General features: G+C 38.2%; 2 long non-coding RNA genes across 2 annotated transcripts in view; one reads left to right on the forward strand and one right to left on the reverse strand.

The window, feature by feature from the left end:
- Window positions 1-23,921, forward strand: part of LOC309866788 — a 489,301-nt gene that overhangs the window by 367,737 nt on the left and 97,643 nt on the right. The window lies entirely within an intron of this gene.
- LOC309866783 lies at window positions 10,989-11,945 on the reverse strand. The gene is made up of 2 exons (XR_014312799.1): window positions 11,803-11,945; window positions 10,989-11,587 (listed from the first exon to the last, which is right to left on the reverse strand). It is a non-coding gene; the product is annotated as an uncharacterized lncRNA (long non-coding RNA).

A 23,921-nucleotide genomic window follows, 5' to 3' on the forward strand; every position in this document is an offset into this window, starting at 1 on the left:
CCCTTAAACCCAAATCACCACCAACTCACCAAAATGTGGCCCTTGACCTCATGCCAGACCTATTCACTCAGAATCTATTGATCAGAATCAGATCTGTACTTTTGAAAAAAGTCTTCATGTGATTCTTAAATATCCAGACATTTGAGAAGTACTGTCCAGCTGGTTAGCTCAGGCATTCTTATTTTTAAATTTCATGTTACGGTGCCCAGAATATTATCCTTTATCTCAGAAATTCCTTCACCTTTCAACCCAGTATGTCTCAGTTTCCTTATCTGAAAATGTGTTAATACTACTTCACAGTTTTTTGTATTATGAAATGAGTAAGTAGAGTGCTGGGCAATGTACTTGGCATATGCTAAATGTTCAATAAATGGTAATAAAGGCAACAGTGGTCACAATGAGGATGGAAAGATGAGGGCAGATTAAAACAAGAATCCTGGGATTATTCTCTATGTTGGGTAAAACTGTAAAGCTATAAACCCAATGGGCTAAAATTGGACAAAACCAGGTGATGTGGATAAAAGAATAATTCTGTCTCTCTCCCTAAATCAGGAAGCTTGCATTTCTGCTTCCCTGATTTCTAGTCCTTCCCCCATCCCCTCTCCACAAGACAGGGATGGGACAGTTGAGTCTGTTGTTCAGAGTCCGTTTATGAGGAGATCAATTGTTGGTCTAACTGATAAGGTAGGCCTCCAGACTCCACTCGGTCTGTTTATATCCTTTGCATTTTTAAATCTTTGCCCACCTGTCATAATAAGCAGATCTCAGTATTTCCAGGAAACTGACTCTGCCACAAGGCTGGCAAATAAAGCAAGGAAAATAAATAAAACTTTCTTCATTTGCAAGTAGCATCATTATGGAGGTAGGAAATCCAAACAAATTCACAAACAGTTAGAATTAACTACTAAATTTAGCAAGTTCAGTGAACACAAGGTCAATATAAAAACCAGCTGTATTTCTATACATAAGCAACAGTTGGAAAATAACATTTTAAAAAATTGCTTGAGATCTCTATCCATGGGTGTAAATCTGACATAAGAAGTGTATGATCACTATCTTAAAAATTAAAACCATTTCCTGATGGAATGAGCACTGTGCATCTTATGGAACTGATGAATCACTGAACTCTACCTCTGAAACTAATAATATACTACATGTTAATTAGTTAAATTTAAATAAAAAAGAAACAAAAAAATATTGCTTAGAGAAATAGAAGGTGACCTAAATAAATTGATAGTCTAAATTTACAACATAAAACTCAGTGTGGCTAAGATATCAATTCTCCCCAAAATGATCTCATAGATTTAATGCAAAACCAATCAAAATTGCAACAGAAATTTTGTGAAAATTGAAAAAGGTTTAGAATTTAGGAATCGATTCTAAAATTTGTGTGGAATTGCAAAGGACCTAGAATGGATAAAATAATTTGGAGAAGAACAAAGATGAAGGAAAAACACAATGAGTTTCAAATTTTATAGACTATATTAATAAACACTTTGTTCTATAGATGGAATGAAGATAGTGCAAGAAGAGACCTACATATGTAAGGTCCATGATATGTGACACAAATGCCACTGCAATTCTAGGAGAGAAAGGATGATCTTTTCTCTTAATGGTTACGAAGCAACTGGAACCTTGACACCTATTGCATATTATCACAAATACTGGTGTGAGGTGGAATATGGACCTAAATGAAAAAACATGTCCATGCCTTGAAGTAGGCAAAGATTTTTCAATAGAACACACACACACACACAATATTAACCGATATGGGGAAAAAAGGACTAGCTGTGCTTTATTAAAATTAGGGATATCTGTATATTGAAGGATATCATTGTGAAAGTGAACAGCCAAACAGTGGATTAGGAAGGAATTCACAGTACAGAATTTTAACATGAGTCCATAGCCAGAAAATATAAAGAATGTATGCATGTGGATAATAAACATACAAATGGGCAAAAACTTGAAACACATACTGGCCACAAAAGAATATCCAGATGGCCAATGAGCGTATAAAAGGTGCTCAGCATCAATATTCCTCAGGAAAATAAAATTAAATCCACAATTTTATGGATACCACTATACATCACCAGAATGGCTTAAATTAAAAACAAATGAAAACTCATATCAATTTTTGGTGAGAATATGGAGTAAGTGGAACTCTCATGCATTGGTTCAATGCTTTGGGAAGAATGTTTATCAGCTGGCTCTAGAGTTAAATATATCCTACTCTCTGACCCAGTAAGTCCATTCTAGTGGAATTATCCAAAAATAATGAGTTTATCTGTCCACCAAAACACAGACTTTTTCATAATGGCACCAAACTGTAAACAATCCAAATAACCCAAACGTCTATTTCAAGGAGAATGGAGAAGTAAATTGTTGTTTATTCATACAAAGAAACTCTACACATCAATAAGGAAGAGTAAACAACTGATACACAGGGCAGAATCAATGAATTGCAAAGATAACTATGCTGAGTGAAAGAAACCAGATATGAGAATACATACTGCACCATCCTGCACAATTCTAGGCAGTGAAGTTCCAGAATGGATTACAGAAGTCAGAACAGTGGTTATTCAGGGTGGAGAGTGGAAAGAAGGGCTATTGAATTGGAAGGGGCATGTGAAAATCTTCTGGAGCAACAGGTATATTCACTCTGCAGATCCGGATGGTATTACATAGCTATAAAGAAGTGTAAAGGTTTGTTGAGCTGTAGGTTTTAAGTTTTGTGCACTTGGTTATACGTGTTGTAACTCAATTACAAAAAAAAAGAGGGAAAAAAACAAGAAACAGAAAATTTTATTTTTTTTTTAAAAGATTTATTTATTTATGTGAGAGAGGGAGACCAAGAATGTGCATGAATGGGGGAAGGGGTAGAGGGAGAGAGAGAGAGGGGGGAAGCAGCCTCTCTGCTGAGCAGAGAGCCCCATCTGGGACTCATCTCAGAACCCTGAGACCATGACCTGAGCCTGAACCAAGTCGGATGCTTAACTGACTGAACCATCCAGGTGCCCCAAAGAAACAGCATTTAAAAATATTGAAATGAATATCACTGCCACCACCTGAGAATTAAAAGCATTTCCACCAGGGAGGGAGGACTGAAGTATGTGGAGGAGTGGGGACCAAAAAGGGGTGCTATTTGATTTTGTAAATATATGAAGTATGATTGTGGTTAAAAAAAAGAAAAGAGAAGAAAAGAAAGATATTTAAAAAGAAAGGAAGAGAGACTGCTGTGAATTTCAGACAGAATGAGGACTGGATAAAACATCAATCCATCGGTTTCAACAACACCAAAGTCATGGGAGTGAAGGCTAAAGATTTTGTTGGACTGATACTAACAGAGGCCAGATTCTGGCAGGGGTGAAGAATGGGGGTTGAGGAAATGGACACAGTGAGTACGGAAAATTCCTTCCATTAATTTGGTGATTAAGGAGAAGAGAAATGTAGAAATATGGCTGGTGAAGATGTGGGCTTCGAGAAGACTGTATTAAAATGGGAAAGATTCATTTAATAAAGATGTGACCAGATTATTGTAAGAGAATATAAAGCACTTAAAAAAAAAAGAAAAAAGAAAAAAAAAAAAAACTTCTGGGAAGAGTGTGTATTTCTGGTCAGTCTCTTTTCAAGTGACCCAAAGCAAGAAACCAAGGCTGTCCATTGCACAGCTATCCCTTCTGTATTCAGGTGAGGAAAGCCCTGAGCTGTTTCAAAGAGCAGACTGATACAGAACACACAAAGGAACTATCCTAAAGACCAGAACAGAAGGAACAGTAATCCATGCCATCTAAGCTGTGTCACAAGACTTCTTTCTCCACAGGACCACTTGGAAAGAGGCTCTGAATGCTAAGTACTTCCTTGAGGAAGAGGAACAGCAGAGATGCCCTTATTCCAGAGTGCAACTGCAGGGTTTTGGTACAGCTCCCAGGCTGCCTGGGAGTACTGTGTCTTCACGGCACAGAAGTAAGTGGCTGAGTCTTCAGGTTTAGAAGCTTCGATGTGCAGAGAACTTCCCTCCTTTAATAGTGTGGCTCTTAGTCTTTCTTTCTGTTTCTCATCACCAACTGCATATAGGACAAAGAGGAATTCTGGGCCTTGCCCGGGATCCTGCCTATACCACTGTAGCCCGTTAAAGGCGCTGACCGTGTAGCTGCAGTTGAGGTGGACACGGTCTCCCTCCTGAAGTCTCAGGGTCTGAGGACTCTGCTCCACCCGGTCTTCTCCAGTCACCCCTGTTCAGGAAAACAAAATCAGAAATGATAGAAAGCCTTTAGTACAACATTTTTGAAAAAACCCAGCGGTGAGTGGACACGGAACCCCTATCTCTTCTCCCCAGCTTTGGATAAATGTGTCCTTGGTGGCTCTCTTAATCGCCAACTTACAGCCAAGCTGAAGCCACAAAACTATGAATGCACATTCCAGCATATTCTCCATCCTGACGTCTGAGTCTTGGTACAATTTGTAATGATTCCAAATCTTCTCTGAGGCGCTGTCTCTGGGGCTTGGCTCTTGTTCTCTGACAGTCGGGAGAGAGCCTTTCTCTTAGTGACTCAGCCAATCAAGAGTAACTTTCATGCTTTTGATGTTTAAAGAATCAAGGAAGGAGAGGAATGGAACCACTGCCACCTCCTGGTCAACAACACAATCTCACAGCACCCACTCCATGCAGCCCACAAAGAAAAGATTGAGGGAAGGACATTTTGCTTTGGGGGAGCATAGTGTCTATGAGGTTCAAAGAGTCAGAAAAGCCTTCTCTTATTTACACTTTTAGTTACTTCATTGTTCCTTGAATAGCCTTTAAACTGCTACCAGAGTTTATAAAAGAGTTGGACCCAAGTGTAGGTGTAATGGATTGTGTTTCTTCATATAATACACAAGAATCTTAGCAGAAACTTACACTTAAAAGGACCTGAGTTCAAAAAGAGGGAAATCAAATAGGGTGTGGCAATGTCTGGAAACCTCACTGATTAGAGATAGGGAATATAAGAAATCCATTTCTTCAAATAATTTTATGCCTGGCTCTAGGGACCAACTGTGACCAAAACTCAGGGTCACAAACTTGAGAGTTTTATAGAAGGGAGGGAAGAGCATAACAGAGGGGAAAAAAGACCTCTCCACTTCTAGATCTCAAAGGAGACAGAAGGTCACCACTGTGTTGGGGGAGGGTAACTATTATCCATGCAAATCACAAACATTTTACATAAGTAAATGATATATGGTAAAAGTAAGTGTTACTGGGGCAGCTGGGTGAAGGCATCTGCCTTCAGCTCTAGTCATGATCCCGGGGTCCTGGGATAAAGTCCCGTGTTGGGCTCCCTGCTTAGTGGGGAGCCTCCTTTTTCCTGCTTTTCTGAATAGTGGAGAAAGATTAGTACATACCTTCTAGAATTGCTGTATCATTTGAAATATGTATTGACGGATAGATTACGTATATATTTATATAGTTATATGCAATTAGAATAATGGCTAGGACATAGTAAATATACCTGATTAAGTGTAGCTATTATTGCTGCAATTTTCTTTTGGAGGGTTAATGTACCTATTGATTTTAAAAAGCTCTTTATATAGTAAGTTATATTTTCTCTGGTTTTGAATCCTTTTATTCCATTTTGGCACTTGATTTTGGCTTTTGATGAAGTTTTTGCCATGTAGAAATGTTTGCTTTGATGTGCTCTTATTTATTATTAATATTTGTTGTTCATTCTGCCTGAAGTTTGAAATTTGAGTCATGCTTAGAAAGTCCTTATTCTTGCTAAGATTGTTTTTAAAGAGTCCTGAAATTTCCTATTATGTTTAAAATTTAGTATTTTTAGTCTACCACATGGAATTACTTTGATCTAAGGAGTAGGTTTGGGGCCAATTTTTCTCAAGTGGCTAGTTCACTGCCCCAACATTATCTGCTCCTTCATTGTTTTCTCCCTGATAAGCAGTACTTTGTGTTATAGTAATTTCCTATTCATAATTTGTTTCTATTTTTGTCTTCTCTTTTCTCTTCCATAGTCTCTCTAGTTCTACATTTGCTAGTACTAATTATTTTTAATTATTCCAGCTTTATAATATTTGATGGTTGATAGAGTTTTGGGTCTACTCCATCCCCATCATTCTTCTGTTTCAAACTTGATTCTGATTTTCTGCACATTTTGTTTTCACTTGAGTTTTAGAAGCAGCATGTCTGTTTTTAAGTAAATATGGTAAAAATTTCAAAGTAATCATGTTCTAGACAGTATCACATTACTACAAAAAACAAGAGCTATTGAATTTAGAGGGTAACTAATATTTCAATACTAATATTGAAATTAGTAACACTAAGCTAGGCTATCTGTGGCAAAACAAGTATTGTCTAATTGTTTGATTCTATGACATGCCATTGTATTTTGTCATTGAATATGCATTATCTTGTTGCATTAATCACCATTTGTATGAGTTCTCTTCAGACTTGTCCAAATGGCATACTTTGCACCCCAGAAAAAAAAATCAACTCTCTGATGCACTGCTTTGATGTCACTCCATCCGTTGTCCTCTCACTCAGTAACCAGAAAATATGAGCTTCACAGAATGTGTAGTACTAACAGTACAACGCTCATTGTTTTTTTGGCTTTTTATTTGAGAGTTAGATAATTTCTTAGTGATCTAAAAGTCACTGCACTAACCTGTATACAATTTATCATTGACTTATATGATTTATTCTAGTCAGACTTAGCAAACTCTGACTTGTACAAATCATATTTAAAGGCAGTTTTTCTCTGTCACTGAATATGTGTGCCCCAGAAAAAGAAAAGATGAGGGACGCCTGGGTGGCTCAGTTGGTTGGACGACTGCCTTCGGCTCAGGTCATGATCCCGGAGTCCCGGGATCGAGTCCCGCATCGGTCTCCCAGCTCCACGGGGAGTCTGCTTCTCTCTCTGACCTTCTCCTAGCTCATGTTCTCTCTCACTGTCTCTCTCTCAAATAAATAAATAAAATATTAAAAAAAAAAAAAAAAGAAAAGATGACTGCAAAATTAGAGCAGGAGCTCTGTGGAGGACAGGAATGACAAGAACCGGGGAGCTGAATATGTGATGTGTAATAGAGCCAGAGAAGTTAATTCACAACTGTGAGTTTGATGGAAATTTTGTTAAATTTTTAGAAAACATTTTAAATTTGGGGGGCTTCCTGTATGGCTCAGTTGGTTAAGGATCCAACTCTTGGCTTTGGCTCGGGTCATGATCTTAGGGCCATGGGATGGAGCCCCTCATCGGGCACTGTGCTCAGCAGGAAGTCTGCTTGAGACTGTTCCTCTCCCTCTGACCCTCCCCCTGTTTGTGTGCTCGCAATGAATGAATGAATGAATGAATAACATAGAAATTTTTAAAAATATCTTGAATTTTAAATGGTTATAGATTCACGGAAGCTTCAAAAAACCTACACGGAGGTCACACGTACTCTTCACCGAGTCTGCTCCAGTGATATCTAAACCAGGAAATTAATGTCAGTACAATCCACAGAGCTTATTTAGGTTTCCACAGTGTTGCATTCACTCATTTGACTGTATGTGTGTATGTGTAGTTCTGTGTAATTTTATACATATACAGATAGATAAATTCATGTGTATTATATGTATAGATCCTCTGCCACAATCAAGATGCACGATTTTCTACCCCAAGTCTTCTTCATGCTATCCCCTTTGTAGCATGACATCTGACATGTCACTCTTAAGCTCTGACAATCACTAATCTGTTTGTTCTTCATCTCTACCATTTTGTTTCAATAATGTTGTATAAATAGGCTTGCATAGTCATAACTTCTTGAGATTTTTTTTTCACTCCACATGAGTAATAAAAGTGTGAGATCTATCCAAGATATTGGGTATATCCAACCTGTTGGTTACTTTTTATTTCTGAGTAGTATTCCATGGTATGGATATGCCACAGCTTGCTTAATCAGTCACCCACTGAAGGACATTTGGGTTGTTTCCAAATTTTGGTTGTTATGAATAAAGCGGTTGTGAATATTCATGTCTATGTTTTTATGTGGATATAAGCTTTCATTTCTCTAGGATGAGTACCCAAGTGTGCAATTGTTAGATCATATAGTAGGACATACTTAGTTTTTAAGAAACTATGAAACTATTTTCCAGAGTACCTTATCATTTTACATTCCCACCAGCAATTTATAAATGATCCAGTTTCTCCACATGTTTGCCAGTATTTGGTGTTATCACTATTTTTTAAAAAAATTTAGCCACTGTTGTAGGTGCATAGTGCTATTTCATTGTTGGTGTAATTTGCATTGGTCTGATGGCTAATCATGTTGAACATCTTTTCATTTCCTTATTAGCAATCTTTATATCCTCTTTGGTGAAATATCTATTCAACTCTTTTGTCTATTTTCTAATTGTTTATTTGTTTTTTACTGTTGAGATGTAAGGATTCTTTTTATATTCTAGATATAAGCCCTATGCCTTACAACTTTACATGGTGTGTAAATGTTTACCATCCCCCCCCCCATTTGTAGCTTATCTTTTCATCTTCTTTACAGGATCTTTTGCAGAGGAAAAGTTTTTAATTTTGATGTAGTTAAGTATGTGTATGTGTGGTACTTTTAGTGTCAAATCTTAGAACTTTAGTATTATATCTAGCTCCAAATCTTGAAGAATTTCTCCTATGTTTTCTTCCAAAAGTTTCATAGTTTTATGTTTTGCATTTAAGTCCATGATCCATTTTGAGTTAACTTTTTATAATTTTTAAAAGATTCTTTTAAAAAGAGGAATGTGCCCTTATCTTTGTCTGGAGCTTTGCCAATTTGCTCTGATCATGTAACTAGCTTAAAGCAGCATACCCAAAAAGTAAGTTGAAGACTTCTCACAGAGGAGTGAGCTTGCAATTTTTTTTATACTTACCATGATTTCTCTACCTAAAAGGTAAATTTAAAAATATGATTCCTAAATCAAACTTTTCTCACCTCATCAGGCTCTCAAATGTTTTCTAGTATAAGTTTGCTAAGTGGTCACATGACAAAGGGTAACCGTAATATTGCCTAACATTCACATTTTTTTTTAATTTTGAAATTCTCTGAGAAAAATACCCATCTATCATCTTTAAGTCTGAACTTTAACCTGAACTAAAAGTGGGAATCTCCTTCCTTGTCTTTAACTTCTTTTCTGATAATTGGGCACATGTTTCTTGAAGAAAAGAATATTCTCTTCTTGTTATTACTTTTCACTAAAACCACATTCTTTTATCTACCTTTTTCCACAGACACATTTCCAAGACCAAATATCTCAGTTCCTCCAGGATGTGGTGATGTTTTCTTCCTATTATCTCAGGGACAGGGATGATTTTGCTCTCATGAGAGGATTTTGAAAAGACCAGTATTACACTTGAGGATAATAGTTTTATTAAGGGCTTAATAGTTTTATTAGCCCTTAATATAAACTTTTAAATTTTATCTTAAAAGTTTTATTAATGGCTAAGAATCTAGGAGCTTTAAAGTATTTTTGATTGAAATAATTCAGCACTTGGAATCAGCATCAGGAAATTAGAAAAACAAGCTCATTTCCTTAAGTCTTAGATTAAGACATCCAATAACAGAAATGTCTACCCAAAAGCTAAGTAAATCAACTAGGTCACTAGACTTGAAAGAAAAAATATACAGTGAAGTAGAACACACGATGGCAAGAGTAAAGACAAAGGGCAATAGACAGTTTGAGACAATACAATTATATACAAGGACACTATCTATTGTGTGGAGAACACCTGTAGTATAAAGGTCATTTCATTTATGGTCCAGAAATCAGGATGAAATTGAAAAATATGGGGACACAGAGAGAACTGAGTTAGCTGTGATTTTCTTTCAGCCTAGACCACACACCCCCTGCCATCATCACCCCTAGTTTTATAGGACTCCTATTTCCAGCCACAGTAAATATAAAGGTTCAAATCCTAAGATAAAAACCCAGGAGATCAAACCAGAGAAGGGATAAAACACTAGCCTAAACCAAGAAGAATCCACACACATATATAAGAGGCATCTAGGCCACAAGAAACTGAAAAAGATATATGCCTTTCTATATCCTCACTCAGGTGATGAAGATGCCCGCATCTATGCTAACAATTAGAGACCATCTAAATTGCAAACCTGGAAAACAGTGTCATGTGAGAAAAATCTGTAGGAAAAGAAAGGGAATTTATGGCAAACAGAAGGAGTGTTCTCATGGTCATAGAAATGGACAAATACAAGAAATAATTAACCCATACTTATCATATGCATCCCAAGTCTAGAAACTCATTATCTGTTGATGTTATCAATTTATTCTTCGTCAAACAACAAATACTTAATATGGAGCCACTATGTGCCAAGTATTCTGTACATGTAATACATGCAGTCTTCCTTACTCTGTGGAGCCTACAGTTATAGGAATCATCCAGAAATTCCAACATATATGCCCAAAAGCAGTATGTAATTATGTTCACCAAAGAACACTATAAGAATATTCATGCTACACTACTCGTAATAGCCAAGGACTAGAAAAATCCAAATAACCATTTAAGCAGATGGCTAACCTGTAATGTAATCACACGGTGATTAAAACAAAAACAAAAACAAAAACAAAACAAAACCAAAAAAACTAGACTATACACAGTATGGCTGAATCTCAGAAATAGAGTACTAAGAGAAGAATCCAGATGGGATAGAAAAAACACAAACTTGAGTCTTTTATTTATATAAAGTTCAAAACCAGGCAAAATGAATCTATCTATGGGATTGTGGTTTCTCTGGAAGAGCAGTTAGTGACCAGAAGAGGGCATAAGGAGGGGACGTTCTGCAGAGCACAAGTATATCCATGACAGAGAAGCACATTTAGCTTTAGGTTGTGGAAGACATTGGATCCTTCAAATGAAGCCTCCTAGAGACCCCCTTTCCAACCCCAAGACAGATTTAGGCACCATATGACTGCGTTTGGCACTACGGATTGAAACAAGGAAACCATTTAGATTTGGGGTCTTCCATTTTAATGTAATCATCACCAACAAATTCCTTTTAATCTGTTGCTAAATGATCTACTGCAAGGTAAAGAATTGAAGATAAAGATGCTTTTGTTGAATGACACTGTTCCATATGCTTTCTGAGCCAGAGAAATAGTATTTTCCTTCCAGTGAAGCATCCACCTCAGAATCCCCACCCCCATTAAGTGCAGCCCCTGCTTCTTCCTTCCACTCGCCACTCCCCAGGTGTTCAGAGCTGGGGGATACCTCCTGTGGAGATCTGAGGTTTTTGTGGGGCTCCCTCTGGTGCTGCATCACTGTGGTGTCTCTCAGAGCACAGAAATACACTGCTGAGTCCGCAAGCTGTAATGCTCTGATGGTGAGGCTGATGGAATGGTCTGATTTCTGGAAGTTCAGAGAATACCGACCCTCTGTTGCATTCTGCTCCATGTATGACTCCTGAAGAATAAGGAAAATCATTTCCCCACTTGGTAGTTGTTTGTACCAGAATAAATAATAAGTCGATCCACTAGCTTCGAATACACAATCCAGGGTCACAGTCTCATTCTCCAGTGTAGAGATGGCAGGCTGGGCTTGAGTTACATTCTGTGCCATGCTGGATCCTGCAAAAAGAAAAGAGAGAGAATGAGGCTGATTCCTCTGGTAGTATCTCTAGGGTTTTAAGGAACTCATGTAGGACTGAGAGTTCTGATTTCCCTGACCATTATTTCCCTTCCTATACCCCACCAGATAATAATAACCCCACCTGCCTCTAGCCCCGGACTCAGGACTCAGAGGAGCTTGAATCTATGTCTGTGGCCATCCTTACTAGCCTTACCAAGGCAGAGGGAGGCTATCACTGCTCTCAGCAGGCTAAGGAGTAGCATGTTGGAGCACTTCCTCTGAGTGAAATGTGCTGTGCTCTGCCTCAAATTCAGATCTAAATGCCTGCCCTGTGCCTCACAGGGTGCACACACTGTTACTGAGCTGTAAGAAACTTCTGTGCCACAACAGGAAATACCCGTGGGCTTGTGTCATGTGTGGCTTGTTTACATGGTGGGGATGGAGTCTAACTTGTTTATTTAGTCTTTTTGTAATTTAATTCGCAACCATTATATCTGGACATGTATATGAATTAAGTTGAATTGTAGGATATTAAGGATGCAACCATTTGCCATCTTTAGCCAGTGCATCTATGATGGACTGGTAAGTTTCCAAAAGAAATACAATTACTTATGATTATGGTGACTTCTAAGGACAAGTAGTCATCCATCTTTTTGTACAGTGTATGCTTTCTTTTTTTTTTTTTATCTCCAGCCAAAGTCTACAATAAAATATACTCACAGAAATTTCTTCCAGACAAGAAGCGAAAACTATTCACCCTCAATTGTCATAACTTTTCTTCATGCACTCCAAGGCATGGGTTCTGAGGAAATTTCCACTGGATAAAGTTCCTTGTCTTTTTAATGCTATCACAGCAAGTTTTGTGATTGACAAAATGTGACCAGCAGCACGTGTCTAACAGCAACCAATAGTAAGAGTGTTAGAAAAATCTTGCTTTTGAATATTGCACCCTACAGTTGAAACAAGGTCAAATTCACCAGACTATGCATTCTTATTTTCTTATATCAAAAATGTAGCCACTCAAAAATTGCAAATATCTCTTCAGCTTTCTGCAGCAGCAGCTGTGGCTCAGAAGTTTCACTAGAAACAGTAGCTCAATAGCTTCCTATTTTCATAGCGAGGAAGTCTGTGTCTGATTTGCTTGGCATCAATGTGCTGGTTTATGACTGGGACTCAGTCAACTGCAGCTTTTAATCACCTATTTATTTTCTCTTCCTGAAGAGAATATATCAATTTAGTGACATCTAACATCCATGTTATATTGTGAGAAAAGAGTTTTTTAGGAGTCCAGGATGGTCCAACTATCAGAAAATAGTTATCTCCAAGAGGAGAGGTTTGACTGGAGGGAGGCACAAGGGGACTTCTGAGGTGAAGGAAATATTTTATATATTGTTTTGTTCCTTGGATATATATAACTCTCGAGACACACCAGACTGATCTATGCATTTTATTGCAGAAAAAAATTATACCTCAATAAACAAAAGTGAACCACAGTAAAATAAAATGTGTACAGAGAAAATTAATTTGTCCAATGTTCTGTAGGTGTTGCAGAAATTTATTTATATTTTTTAATTGTTACAGAACAGCTGTGGTCTGTCTGTTGTGATTACAGCATACTCCCAACCTTTTTGACAACCACCCAAGACTAGGAAGCGACAAAGACTATGCTGAAAGGCTAAATATATACAAATGAGATGATTATACAAAATGGAATACAGCTCTCAGAATAAAGACCTCGGCAGCTACAGTTAATTATAGGAATAAATCTCACAAAGGTAAGATTATATGAAAGAAGCCAGCTATGAGAGTACATGCTAATTGATTCTGTTTGCACAGAGTACAAAAGCAGAGAAAACTATTCTGTTCAAATGATGTCAGGATAGTGCTTACCGAGGGTGGTAGAGACAGGGGGAAGGTACAGAAGTGGCCTGGTACGTGGGTAATGTCCTGTTTTTCCATATTGGTGCTGGTTACTTGGGTGTTTCCAGTATGTGACAATTCACCCCGCTCTGTAATTATTCAGGTGCACACTTCTCCATGTATGGGTTATTTTATTTATCTTGGTTCTTTTTTAAAAGATTTTATTTGTTTATTTAACAGACAGAGATCACAAGTAGGTAGAGAGGCAGGCAAAGAGAGAGAGGGAAAAGCAGGCTCCCTGCCGAGCAGAGAGGCTAATGTGGGGCTCCATCCCAGGACCCTGAGATCATGACCTGAGCCCAAGGCAGAGGCTTAACCCACTAAGCCACCCAGGCGCCCGTATATTGGTTCTTTTTATTGAAATATAACTTCTTTACAAAACAATGCACAGTGTCTATATGCTCATTTCAATGAGTCTGAGAATTTTATATACCCATGTAATCACCACCCAAACAAAATTGAAAACATTTACTTAACCCCAGGAAGTCCCCTTGTGACCTTCTCTGGTCAAACTGTCCTCCCTGGAGGACACCGCCTTTCTACTTTCAATCAAGCTTCGTTTTTTTTTTTTTCTGTTCTTGAATTTCATCTAAATGGAATCATACAGCATTTGGAAGGAAGGACCTGGCTTCTGTCAGTTACTATAGATTTTAGCAATCCATCCTATTTTTGTGTGTATCAGTCAGTGGTTCATTCTTTTCTACTGCAGAGTAAGATTCCTTACATACCATTAATTGTTTACCTATTCTTCTGTTGATGGACATTTAGGTTGGGGTTTCCCGTTTGTGGCAAATCTGAATAAGCCCACAACAAACATTTTTGTATGGGTCATTTGTTGGGCTGTGTTTTCACTTCTCTTCAGTAAATATCTATTTGAGGACTTTTTGGGCCATAGCTGTTCCCCAAAGTGATGGTACCAACTTCCCTTCTACCAGGAGTACATGGAAAGTCCAGCTGCTCCATGATTTTGCCAATATTTGAAGTTGTCCTATGGTTTGTTTTTAGGCCTTTTAGTGTGTGTGTGTGTGGGGGGCAAATAGTATCTGCATATGAATTTAATCAGAATCTCCCTAATGATTAATAGTGTTGAGCTATTACTTACTAGTAATCCTCTTTTTGTATTTTATTATTGTGTTATCTTTTTATTGTTGATTTATGAGGGTTCTTTTTATATTCTGGAAATAATTGTTTTCCAAATACTTCTTTCTGGAATACTTCTGATGAAGTTCTAGAGCCTAGAACTGAGGTTCGGTGGGCTGAGGTCTGGAGCCGATGACTAAGAAAGAATTCTTGAGACATCTTTGGTGCAAAATGGTGGTTTATTAAAGCACGGGGACAGGACCTGTGGGCAGGAAGAGCTGCTGCTCCGGGTTGTGAGGGATGGCAGGTTATGTACCCTGCGGTTGGGGGAAGGTGAGGGGAAGGGAGGTTTCAACGGAGTTTTCATATGCTAAGGAGGGCCTGGATGGTGCCGAGAGACCAAGGCAGTCTTTTAGCAAGCCATTAACATCAAGATAGTTGGGAGATTCCTGTCTTGCTGGATTGTGATCTCTGCAAGTTAACTATTTGTTTCTCATTTATGGTGGTCAGGGGTGCCTGAGGAGTGTTACACATATTACCAAGGGGAGCGCGTGGAGATGGGGTGCAAGGTGCCAGCTTTTGCTTTGTCCTCAACCAGCCTCCTGCTCCCTCATCACTTCTGTCTAGACTTTAGATAGCTTATTGATTTTCTTACTATTGTTGTTTGATGAGTAGAAATTTTAAATTTTGCTCATGTCCTACTTCTCAGACTTTCTTTTATGGTTAGTGTATTTTGTACTTGCCAAGAAATCGCTGCCTGCTCTGAGGTCTCAAAGATATTCTCTGCTGTTTTGTGCAAGTTTTAGGAGTAGCACTCTTGAGATGAAAACAAACATCTTAATTTGTCCTAGCTTGTTTTTAAATAAAATTATTTCTCCTTATGAAGAAAATGTGTTCTTGCTGCATCTGAATATGCTGTAAGACCACAACACATTGTTTTTATGTTGTTTTAAAGAAACAGTTTTGTTTTGTTTTGTTTTGTTTTCTTTTTTTGAGAGAGAGAGAGAGAAAGAGAGTAAGAGAGAAAGTGAATTGGCGTTGGGGAGAGGTGGAGGGAAAGGGAGAAAGAATCATAAGTAGGTTACATGCCCAGTGTAGAGCCCCACATGGGGCTTGATCTACGACTCTGAGATCATGACCCGAACCAAAATCAAGAGTCTAATGCTCAACCAACTGAGTCACGGAAGCACCCCAGAAATAGTAGCTTTTTAAAGTAAGTGAAGTTATTATAATTACCAAAAAAAACTTAAAAAATTTACTTAGGTATCTACCCTTTCAGATATTTTTTGTTTCTTTTTGTGAATCTGCATTTCCATATGATAACATGAAGACCTACAACATCTCTGGGACTGCACATCAGCTGGAGACAAACAATCCTTGATTTTGTCTCTCTGAAAGTATATTTATTTTGCCTTTATTTTTAAAGGATATTTTTGCAAATAAGAGAATTCTAGGAGATCATATTTTGATTCTTTCAGCACTCTGAAAATGTTGTTTTAGGGGCGCCTGGGTGGCTCAGTTGGCTAAAGCCTCTGCCTTCGGCTCAGGTCCTGATCCCAGGGTCCTGGGATCAAGCCCCACGTTGGGTTCTCTGCTCAGTGGGGAGCCTGCTTCCTCCTCTCTGCTTGCTTGTGATCTATGTCAAATAAATAAAATCTTAAAAAAAAAAAAGAAAAGAAAATGTTGTTTTATTGTCTTCTTGTTTCTACTGTTTTTAGTAGCCAGTTAATTATCATTTGTATCTTTGTTCCTACATGCAGATAATGGGTCTATCTTTCTCTTTTGACTGCTTTTTAAGATCTGATCTTCATTTAAGTTGTTTTTTTTTGGTTTGTTTGTTTTGTTTTGTTTTCCAGAATTTTTGTCTGTGATGTGCCTAGATGGGTCTCCTTTTGTATTTTTCACACTTGGGATTCTCTGACCTTCTTTAATCTGTCCATTAACAGCTTTCTTCAAATGTGAAAGTTCTTGACATTATGGTGAGGGTTTGTGAATTGAGTAAGACTGATGAATCATAGACCTGTACCCCTGATGCAATTAATACATTATATGTTAATTGAAAAAAATGTGAGAGTTCGCAGCCATTATCTCTTCAAATATATACTTTTTGCTCCATCCTTTCCCTTCCTTGTGGGAATTTTTGATTATACACTTGTTAGGCCATTTGTTATGTCCCTCAGATCTCAAAAATTTGTTCTATTTATTTATTAATACCATTTTACCTCTTTTATTCTAGTTGAGATAATTCTATTGACCTGTCTTCAAGTTCACTGATCTTTTCTTCTGTTATTGCCAAGTTTCTATTTAGCTCATTTTAATCACTTCCTTTTTTTAATGCATATTTTTAACCTCTCCTAAATTTCTACATCATTGCATGTGTATTGTTTACATTTTCTATTAAATCCTTTGGCATTTTTACCATAATTATTTTATTTTATTTTACTTTACTACTTGTTTTTTGAGAGAGAGAGAGAGAGAACAAGCATGAATGGGAGGATGGGACAGGAGAGAAAATTTTTTTTTTTTTTTTAGATTTTATTTATTTATTTGAGAGAGTGAACACACAAGAGAGCACAAGCAGTAGAGAGGTGGAAGCAGGCTGTCCAAGCAATAGGGAGCCAGATACAAGGCTTGATCCCAGGACTCTAGGATCATGACCTGAGCTAAAATCAAGATTTGAACCATTTAGCCAACTGAGCCACCCAGGCACCCCTACTATAATTATTTTAAAGTACATGTCTGATCTTTCCAACTCCTGTGTCATATTTTTGGGTCAGACGTTTGACCAACTGAACCGCCAAGGCACCCCAGTATTTTCTTTTAGAAAGCCAGGCTTAGAGATTTAATATTCTTAGCCAGGTTCTCTTCATTCCAGAGGCATGCATATAGTATTTAGCTGTCTGCTGCTATGTTATTTTATTACAGAATTCAAGAATATCAATTAAGGTCTCAGTTGGTTTGTTTGTTTAGTTTCTTTTGTAATTACTTGTGCTAATGAAACAAACCCAGCAGATTTAGAAGGGTCACTTCCATAGCTTGTTGCTTCTATATTTCTGCAGATTGGGTTTGCTTTATGCAGGGTATGATTGTATTATAGTAAGAAGTCAAAACAGTGTTCCCGGCTTATGTAATTTTTAGGCATTGGGACTTTTTTTATTGTGAACAAACAGCTGTGATATTTTCTTACATAGGCTCTGAGGGATAGTGTCTTTTACATAATAAAAATTACTATGATCAAATCAGTGAATACAAGAATGATTCTTCTTCTTCAGATGATAAATATTCACTTTGAATAGATTTTTGTCACCAACTAAAATTAACTTTGTTTTAACTCTTACTAAAATTAGGGTCTTGAGTAGAGTTATGTTGGCAAGGTTCTCTAGCTAAGCATATCACCTTCCTGCTCTTAATCTATTCTGCATGTTCAGGAATCCCTAAGCTCAAGCTTTCATTCTGGAAATTTGCAGATATCTATGATGTGCAAAACACCATGAAGAGCATATAAACCAAAACAAGATGTGATTCCTATCTCAAATTGCATTCAATTGGTAAAGATCAGATAAGTAGAGTAAATTCTATTTCCTGCCTGTACTCCCTTGTAGCCCAGGCCTAGGCAGGTGGAATGAGGGATCAGACAGGTATTAGATATGTAAAGTTTTTTCCGGCGAGATAAACACAACACCAGGCAAAGTGGGTGCAAGGCAAGATTTATTAAAAACACTCTCCGGCGAAGTTTCAGGGCTCAGGAGAAGGGGAGCCAGGAAAGTTGCGCCAGGAGGAGGTGGGCACCCACGGGCGAGGTTCTGCGACTCTGGAAAGCAGAGTGGCGGAAGTCGCGCCCAAGGCAGAGAGGAGGGGGCTTTTAAGGGGTCTTGGGGAAAGCTCAGGGGTCTTTTGGCAAGTTTTCCTTATTTGGATATCCCGCCGCTCATCGGGATCCCATTGGTCCACAGGAGCCCGGGGCGGGGGTCTCAGATTCCTGCTTGGGCCTTTGTTCTCCTCAGGTCTTGTGGCGGGAACTTTTACCATATTTAGTAGCCCTTCCTGCCAGCCCAACAAGATAGCTGATGCATTTATCACTGGGTGAATGAAACCTGTTTGAATATCTTATTTCTAGTGTTTAGATTTATTTTTGCTTTTCTGTCTCCCTACCCCTTTCTTTGGCCTGTTTATCAAGATGTTTAACCTTCGCTCCTCAGGTATCTAATACCCAGTGTGAAGGAGTCCAGAATGTTAAGGAAGTGTTTACCTTCAGGGTTCGTGTGTAAACATAGCCTAAATCCTTCTCCCCTCTCATTTCATCACATTAGTTCTCTGACTTGCTTCCGGAAAGATTTAGTATTGTCTATCCATGGCATAAATAAAATTAAGCTTTTTTAATTGATATATCTTAAAATTTTTGTAAAAGATTTTATTTATTTGACACACACACAGAGAGAGAAATTACAAGTAGGCAGAGAGGCCAGCAGAGAGAGAGGGGGAAGCAGGCTCTCCACCGAGCAGAGAGCCCAACACAGGACTCGATCCCAGGACCCCGAGATCATGACCTGTACTGAAGGCAAAGGCTTAACCCACTGAGCCACCCAGGCATCCCTGACATATCTTAAAATTTTTAAAACTGAGTTTCAGAATTAAAAAGCTCTCCATTTTGCCTGAAAGTTGAATTATTTGAGAAATGATATCTGGAATGCAATCAATTTGAAATTTATTTTATTGTGATTAAACTGAGGTTCTTGAAGTTCATTGCTACTACTTCAACTGGCTTCCTTTGAACCTTTTTTTTTTTTTTTTCCCAATTTACAGCCTAGGATACAGAGGTAAAATTAAGACTGCCTGGCATTAGAAGGGCTCCTCCCTTCTCCCTACTCCCTAAAGCTAAATATTTTGAAGATGAAATGATGTGTTTCTTCAACTTTTGCTACAGAAGTCTCATAGAGCCAAAGTAGCATGTTTTTATCAGTCCTTGAGCTGAGTGGGGACAATGTGGGGGTAGAAGAACTGAGTGGGGACAATGTGGGGGTAGAATTGCTGAGCCCCTAAATGCCTTGTCCAGTGCTTGAAGGATACAAAAGTATAAGCACATTTCAAAAAATGTATAATCTTTCTGGGGTGATATTATATACATCCACAGCCAGGTAATTCAGTATAGAGAGCTTGGATGAGCCTGGGATGTACCCATGGCTGAGCACACTGGTTTAAGTCACCTAACCTCTCTGAACCTTAGGGCTTTTAAACTGGAAAATGAGATTAACTCTCTGTTCCATGGCTTACTCACATTATTAGGAGGGGTAAATGAGATAATGCTTATGAAAGTGCATTGTAAAGTTAGGTGGTAAAATTGAAATATTTTTAAAATACCAGTTAATTTATCAGAGGCAATAATTAGTGGCAGGGCTTTCACAGGAAAGATGAGGTCACCGTGAGCTGGAATGACCAGGAAATTCTTCATGAGGCAGGAAGGGTCTGAGAAGATCTCTAGGATTGGGAGGAATCGAAATGGCAAGCACTCAGTTAGAGGTGATCATGGGAGAAACAGGCTGTAGGCAGGGCTATTTAAAGAGTACAGTGAGTGTTCCCCAATTTCATTCTTGAGTCAGACTTAATCTGCTGAAGCAGAAAGTTCCTGACAAAACTGTTAGAGGCCACTGAGAGTCACACGGAGAGCTTTAACCTTAATACTGCAAACAAAGGATGGTCACTGAAGGTCGTTAAACAGAGGATTACTGTGATCAATGCTGTGTTTTTTAAAAGGATACATTATCCTGTGAGATATGGAGTAGGATCCAGGGAGGAGACCTTGGTAAAAGGAAGGCAAGTTCAAAGGCTGTTACAGAAAACCGGATGTGAGCAGCTGAGTGTCTCAACTTGGGCAGCCCTCTGGAGAAGAAAGCTCTAGAGGGAAGTTCAAGTCCACCTGGCATGTTGTATTCCTGGAACTGGAAGCAAAGAATCTTTGCAAATACATATCCAAAGTAGCTCAGTCTTACTGAACAAACCTTTATTAAGCATCTGTTAAATGAGGGCATAGTGTGAGGGACAATGGGGATATGAAAATAGATTGACTATGAATTGTGTTCTCAGAATCCAATTAATGGAGAAATAATGTATACCTTTAAAAACTTTATTGAAGTGTATTATGTGTACATAAACAAAACTTAAGTGTAGGACTTGGTGCATTCTCACAGAGTGAACTCACCCATAGTACTAACACCCAGTTTGAAGTCCTGGATGTTATCAACATCTTAGAAACCTCCTTTGTTCAATCTCTGAGTCACTATCTCCCCATAAGGATAACCACCACCTCTACTCTCCTGACTTATCATTTCTTAGATTAGTCTGACTGATTTTTCAGCTTCTTTAGTGTCTGACATTTTTCACTCTATTCATAGCAAGGTTATTCATTCTCTTGCTGTGTAGTCAGTTATCAGAATTTATTTACCCTTGAAATTGCTGATGGACCCCTGGGTTGTTTTCTAGCTTAAGGATCCTACAATTATTGATGCTGTATGTGTTCTTATTCTTGTACATTGATTCTGAATGAACAGGGGTCACATTTTTTTGTTGTGTATATACCTACAAGTGTAATTGCTGGATCACAGGTTATGTATATGTTCCGCTTCAGTAGGTGTTGTCAAATGGTTCGCAAGGTTGTACCAGTTCACGTTGCCTCCAGTGGCATCTGAGAACCCCCATTGCTCCATGCTCTTGTAGACACTCCATGTCTTCTTCACTTTACCCACTTTGTTTGTAGTGTCGTTCTAGATACGAATTTTCAGGACCACAAGACAAAGTATCGAGTGGCAAGTACCAAGAAGGCTTAAGGAGTGATTGGGAAGTTTATTTATTTGATTTTTAAAAAATTTTTAATGAATATTTTATTTATTTATTTGTCACAGAGTGAGAGAGAGAGAGAGAGGGAGAGAGAACAAGCATAAGCAGGACGGTGTGGGCAGCCAAGGGAGAGGGAGAAGCAGTTCCCACTGAGGAGGGAGCCGGATAATAGAGCCCAGCATTACGACCTGAACTGAAGGCAGATGCTGAACCTACGGAGCCACCCAGGCATTCCATGATTGGAAAGTTTAGAGGAGGGATTACATCTGTTGTGTTTGGAAGGAGACCTAGGCCTTGTAAGGTGAGAAGGGTGACTGACTATTCTCCAAGACTACTCCACATTTTAAGAAATGATGAAATGGCAGGGATTCGGTGCCTAGGCCATATATTCCAGCAGCAAAACATATTTTTTGTCTCCTGCTGTGCTCCCCATTTTCCTTCCAGCAAGTATGATCCGCAGAGGTGTATACAAACAGGTCGTTGGCCACAAAGAGGCAGAGAGGGCATCTGGTGCGATGGCAACACTATTAGTAGAGACAGGCCAGTGACCAAAGTACCATCCATATTCCTGTTGATGAGTAGAGGAGTGAGAGACTGTCTCGTGCTCTGGGAGTGGACGATACTTTCTCCTAGTTTCTTCAAGCAGGTTAGAAAGGCAGCTTGCATTTTAACTGGTTAGAGGATGAGAATATCCTCTTTGCCAACTATGACCTCATCTTGGGGAAAGTTCACTCGTCAGTCATATTTCAGGTGTATCAAAAAATATTTACATACTCTTAAAATAAGAAGGGAAAAAAACCCCACCATAACCTATAAAGATTTAGTGTCTTGCAACTTACCTATGAGTTGAATATTTCCTCAGGGGAAAGTGCCATTTCCTTGTTAGCTTTTGTCTTGACATGTGGAACTTTGATGATGTTTATTCTGGTAGTGCTCAAGGTTGAAACCTTTTGTGTTAACAATTCTGATCAAATACAATTTGAAGGCTGGTGTGATTACTGCTCACGTCTTAGAACATTTCTTCTTTAGACTGTCAGCAAATATGTGGAAATATACCTTAAATTATTTAGTTAAGGGAAATAAAGTGGCCCTGCCTACCTCTCAGTAGACACAGGAGCTACTGTCTAGAAAATGCTACTCAGTGCCTAAGCTTGGGAATTTCTGTAATAACTCAATACACATATTTCTGAAATAGCCCTGCTCTTCCAAACTACAGACATAAATTATGGTGGAAAACAGAAGAGGGAAAATCCTAATAACATACAACTTTGTAGCCACAGCATTTTCAAAAACAACAGAAATTTTAGCAAAAATAGCAGTGGAATTCAATATCTGTTGGCATTTGGCACTTGCATTATAGTCAGTAAACTCTTCACAGCCTTAAATATTGGTACTTTTGTGTTTTGCCTCTGTAGATTTAGGTCCATGAGAATATGTATCTCTTTGAGAGTCAGTTCTTCAACATTTTTGATATTATTACTCTTCATAAATCAGAATTGTTAACACAAGAGGTGACGATAGCGCCCTGGTCCTTTTATTCTCACTCTCAGCTTCATATGGTAACTTTACCTTAAAAACCCTAGGAATTCTTAAAACCACTAAAACAAGCTCAGCTGACACTAAACTAGAGTTCAGGTTTTCTTGTAGTGAGAAACTTGCCCCTCATAGTTCTTTGATGTGAAATAATTATTCAGTGTGTTTGGAAAAGTCCATGAGAATCAAAACTTTCACATCATATTGACATTATACCTGCATTTACTAATTATTTGAAAAAGAATTTTTAAATGAGATATTACACAGTAGCAAAAGCAAAAGTATTGTGTCCTGCAGTCAATGACTAGATGTATTTGCCACATCCAGTATTTTTGTTTGTATTTGGAAAATATAGCCCCCATTTCCATGCTAAATACCTGTATGTCTCCTGATAACAACCCCTGGGGCTCAACAGTGACTCCTCAAATAGCCAGGCTATTCAGTCAGACAGTGTATGAGCAGCCTTGTGGTTCAAGAACGTCAAAGATGGTGACTGTGTTGTCTTCAGTAAGCATGAATATAGACTCCTGTGATTGCCAGTTGAGTAAACTACAGCTTTTACTATTGCATTGGGTTCTTCTCCACCAAAGGAAAACATGGACAATTATGAAATCTAAGATTATAATAGTATTCTGGGAGAAAAAAAAAAGGACAGATTTCTAGAAGGCTCAATCAATTAGCTATTAAGAATATTGGTCACATATCAGATTTGGGCCTAGACCAACTACTGCTCCCAGCTAGTTTTGTAACCTTAAGTCACTTAACATTTCTAAACCTCAATTTTGTCATCTGTAAAATGAGAATTTGGTAGTATCTAGAGAGAGGTGGAGAGGAATTTAAAGTACCTGGCCCAATGCCTATAAAACTGTAAGCACCATAAATATTTGGGAACAAATAGAAGTCAGTGCATGAATAAAATGATTTGTGAAAAAAGCCATTATTTTAAGACTTATGCAGTATTTGAATGCA

Source organism: Mustela nivalis (genome assembly GCF_964662115.1).
Source record: "Mustela nivalis genome assembly, chromosome: 6".
NCBI classification, from domain to species: Eukaryota; Metazoa; Chordata; class Mammalia; order Carnivora; family Mustelidae; genus Mustela; species Mustela nivalis.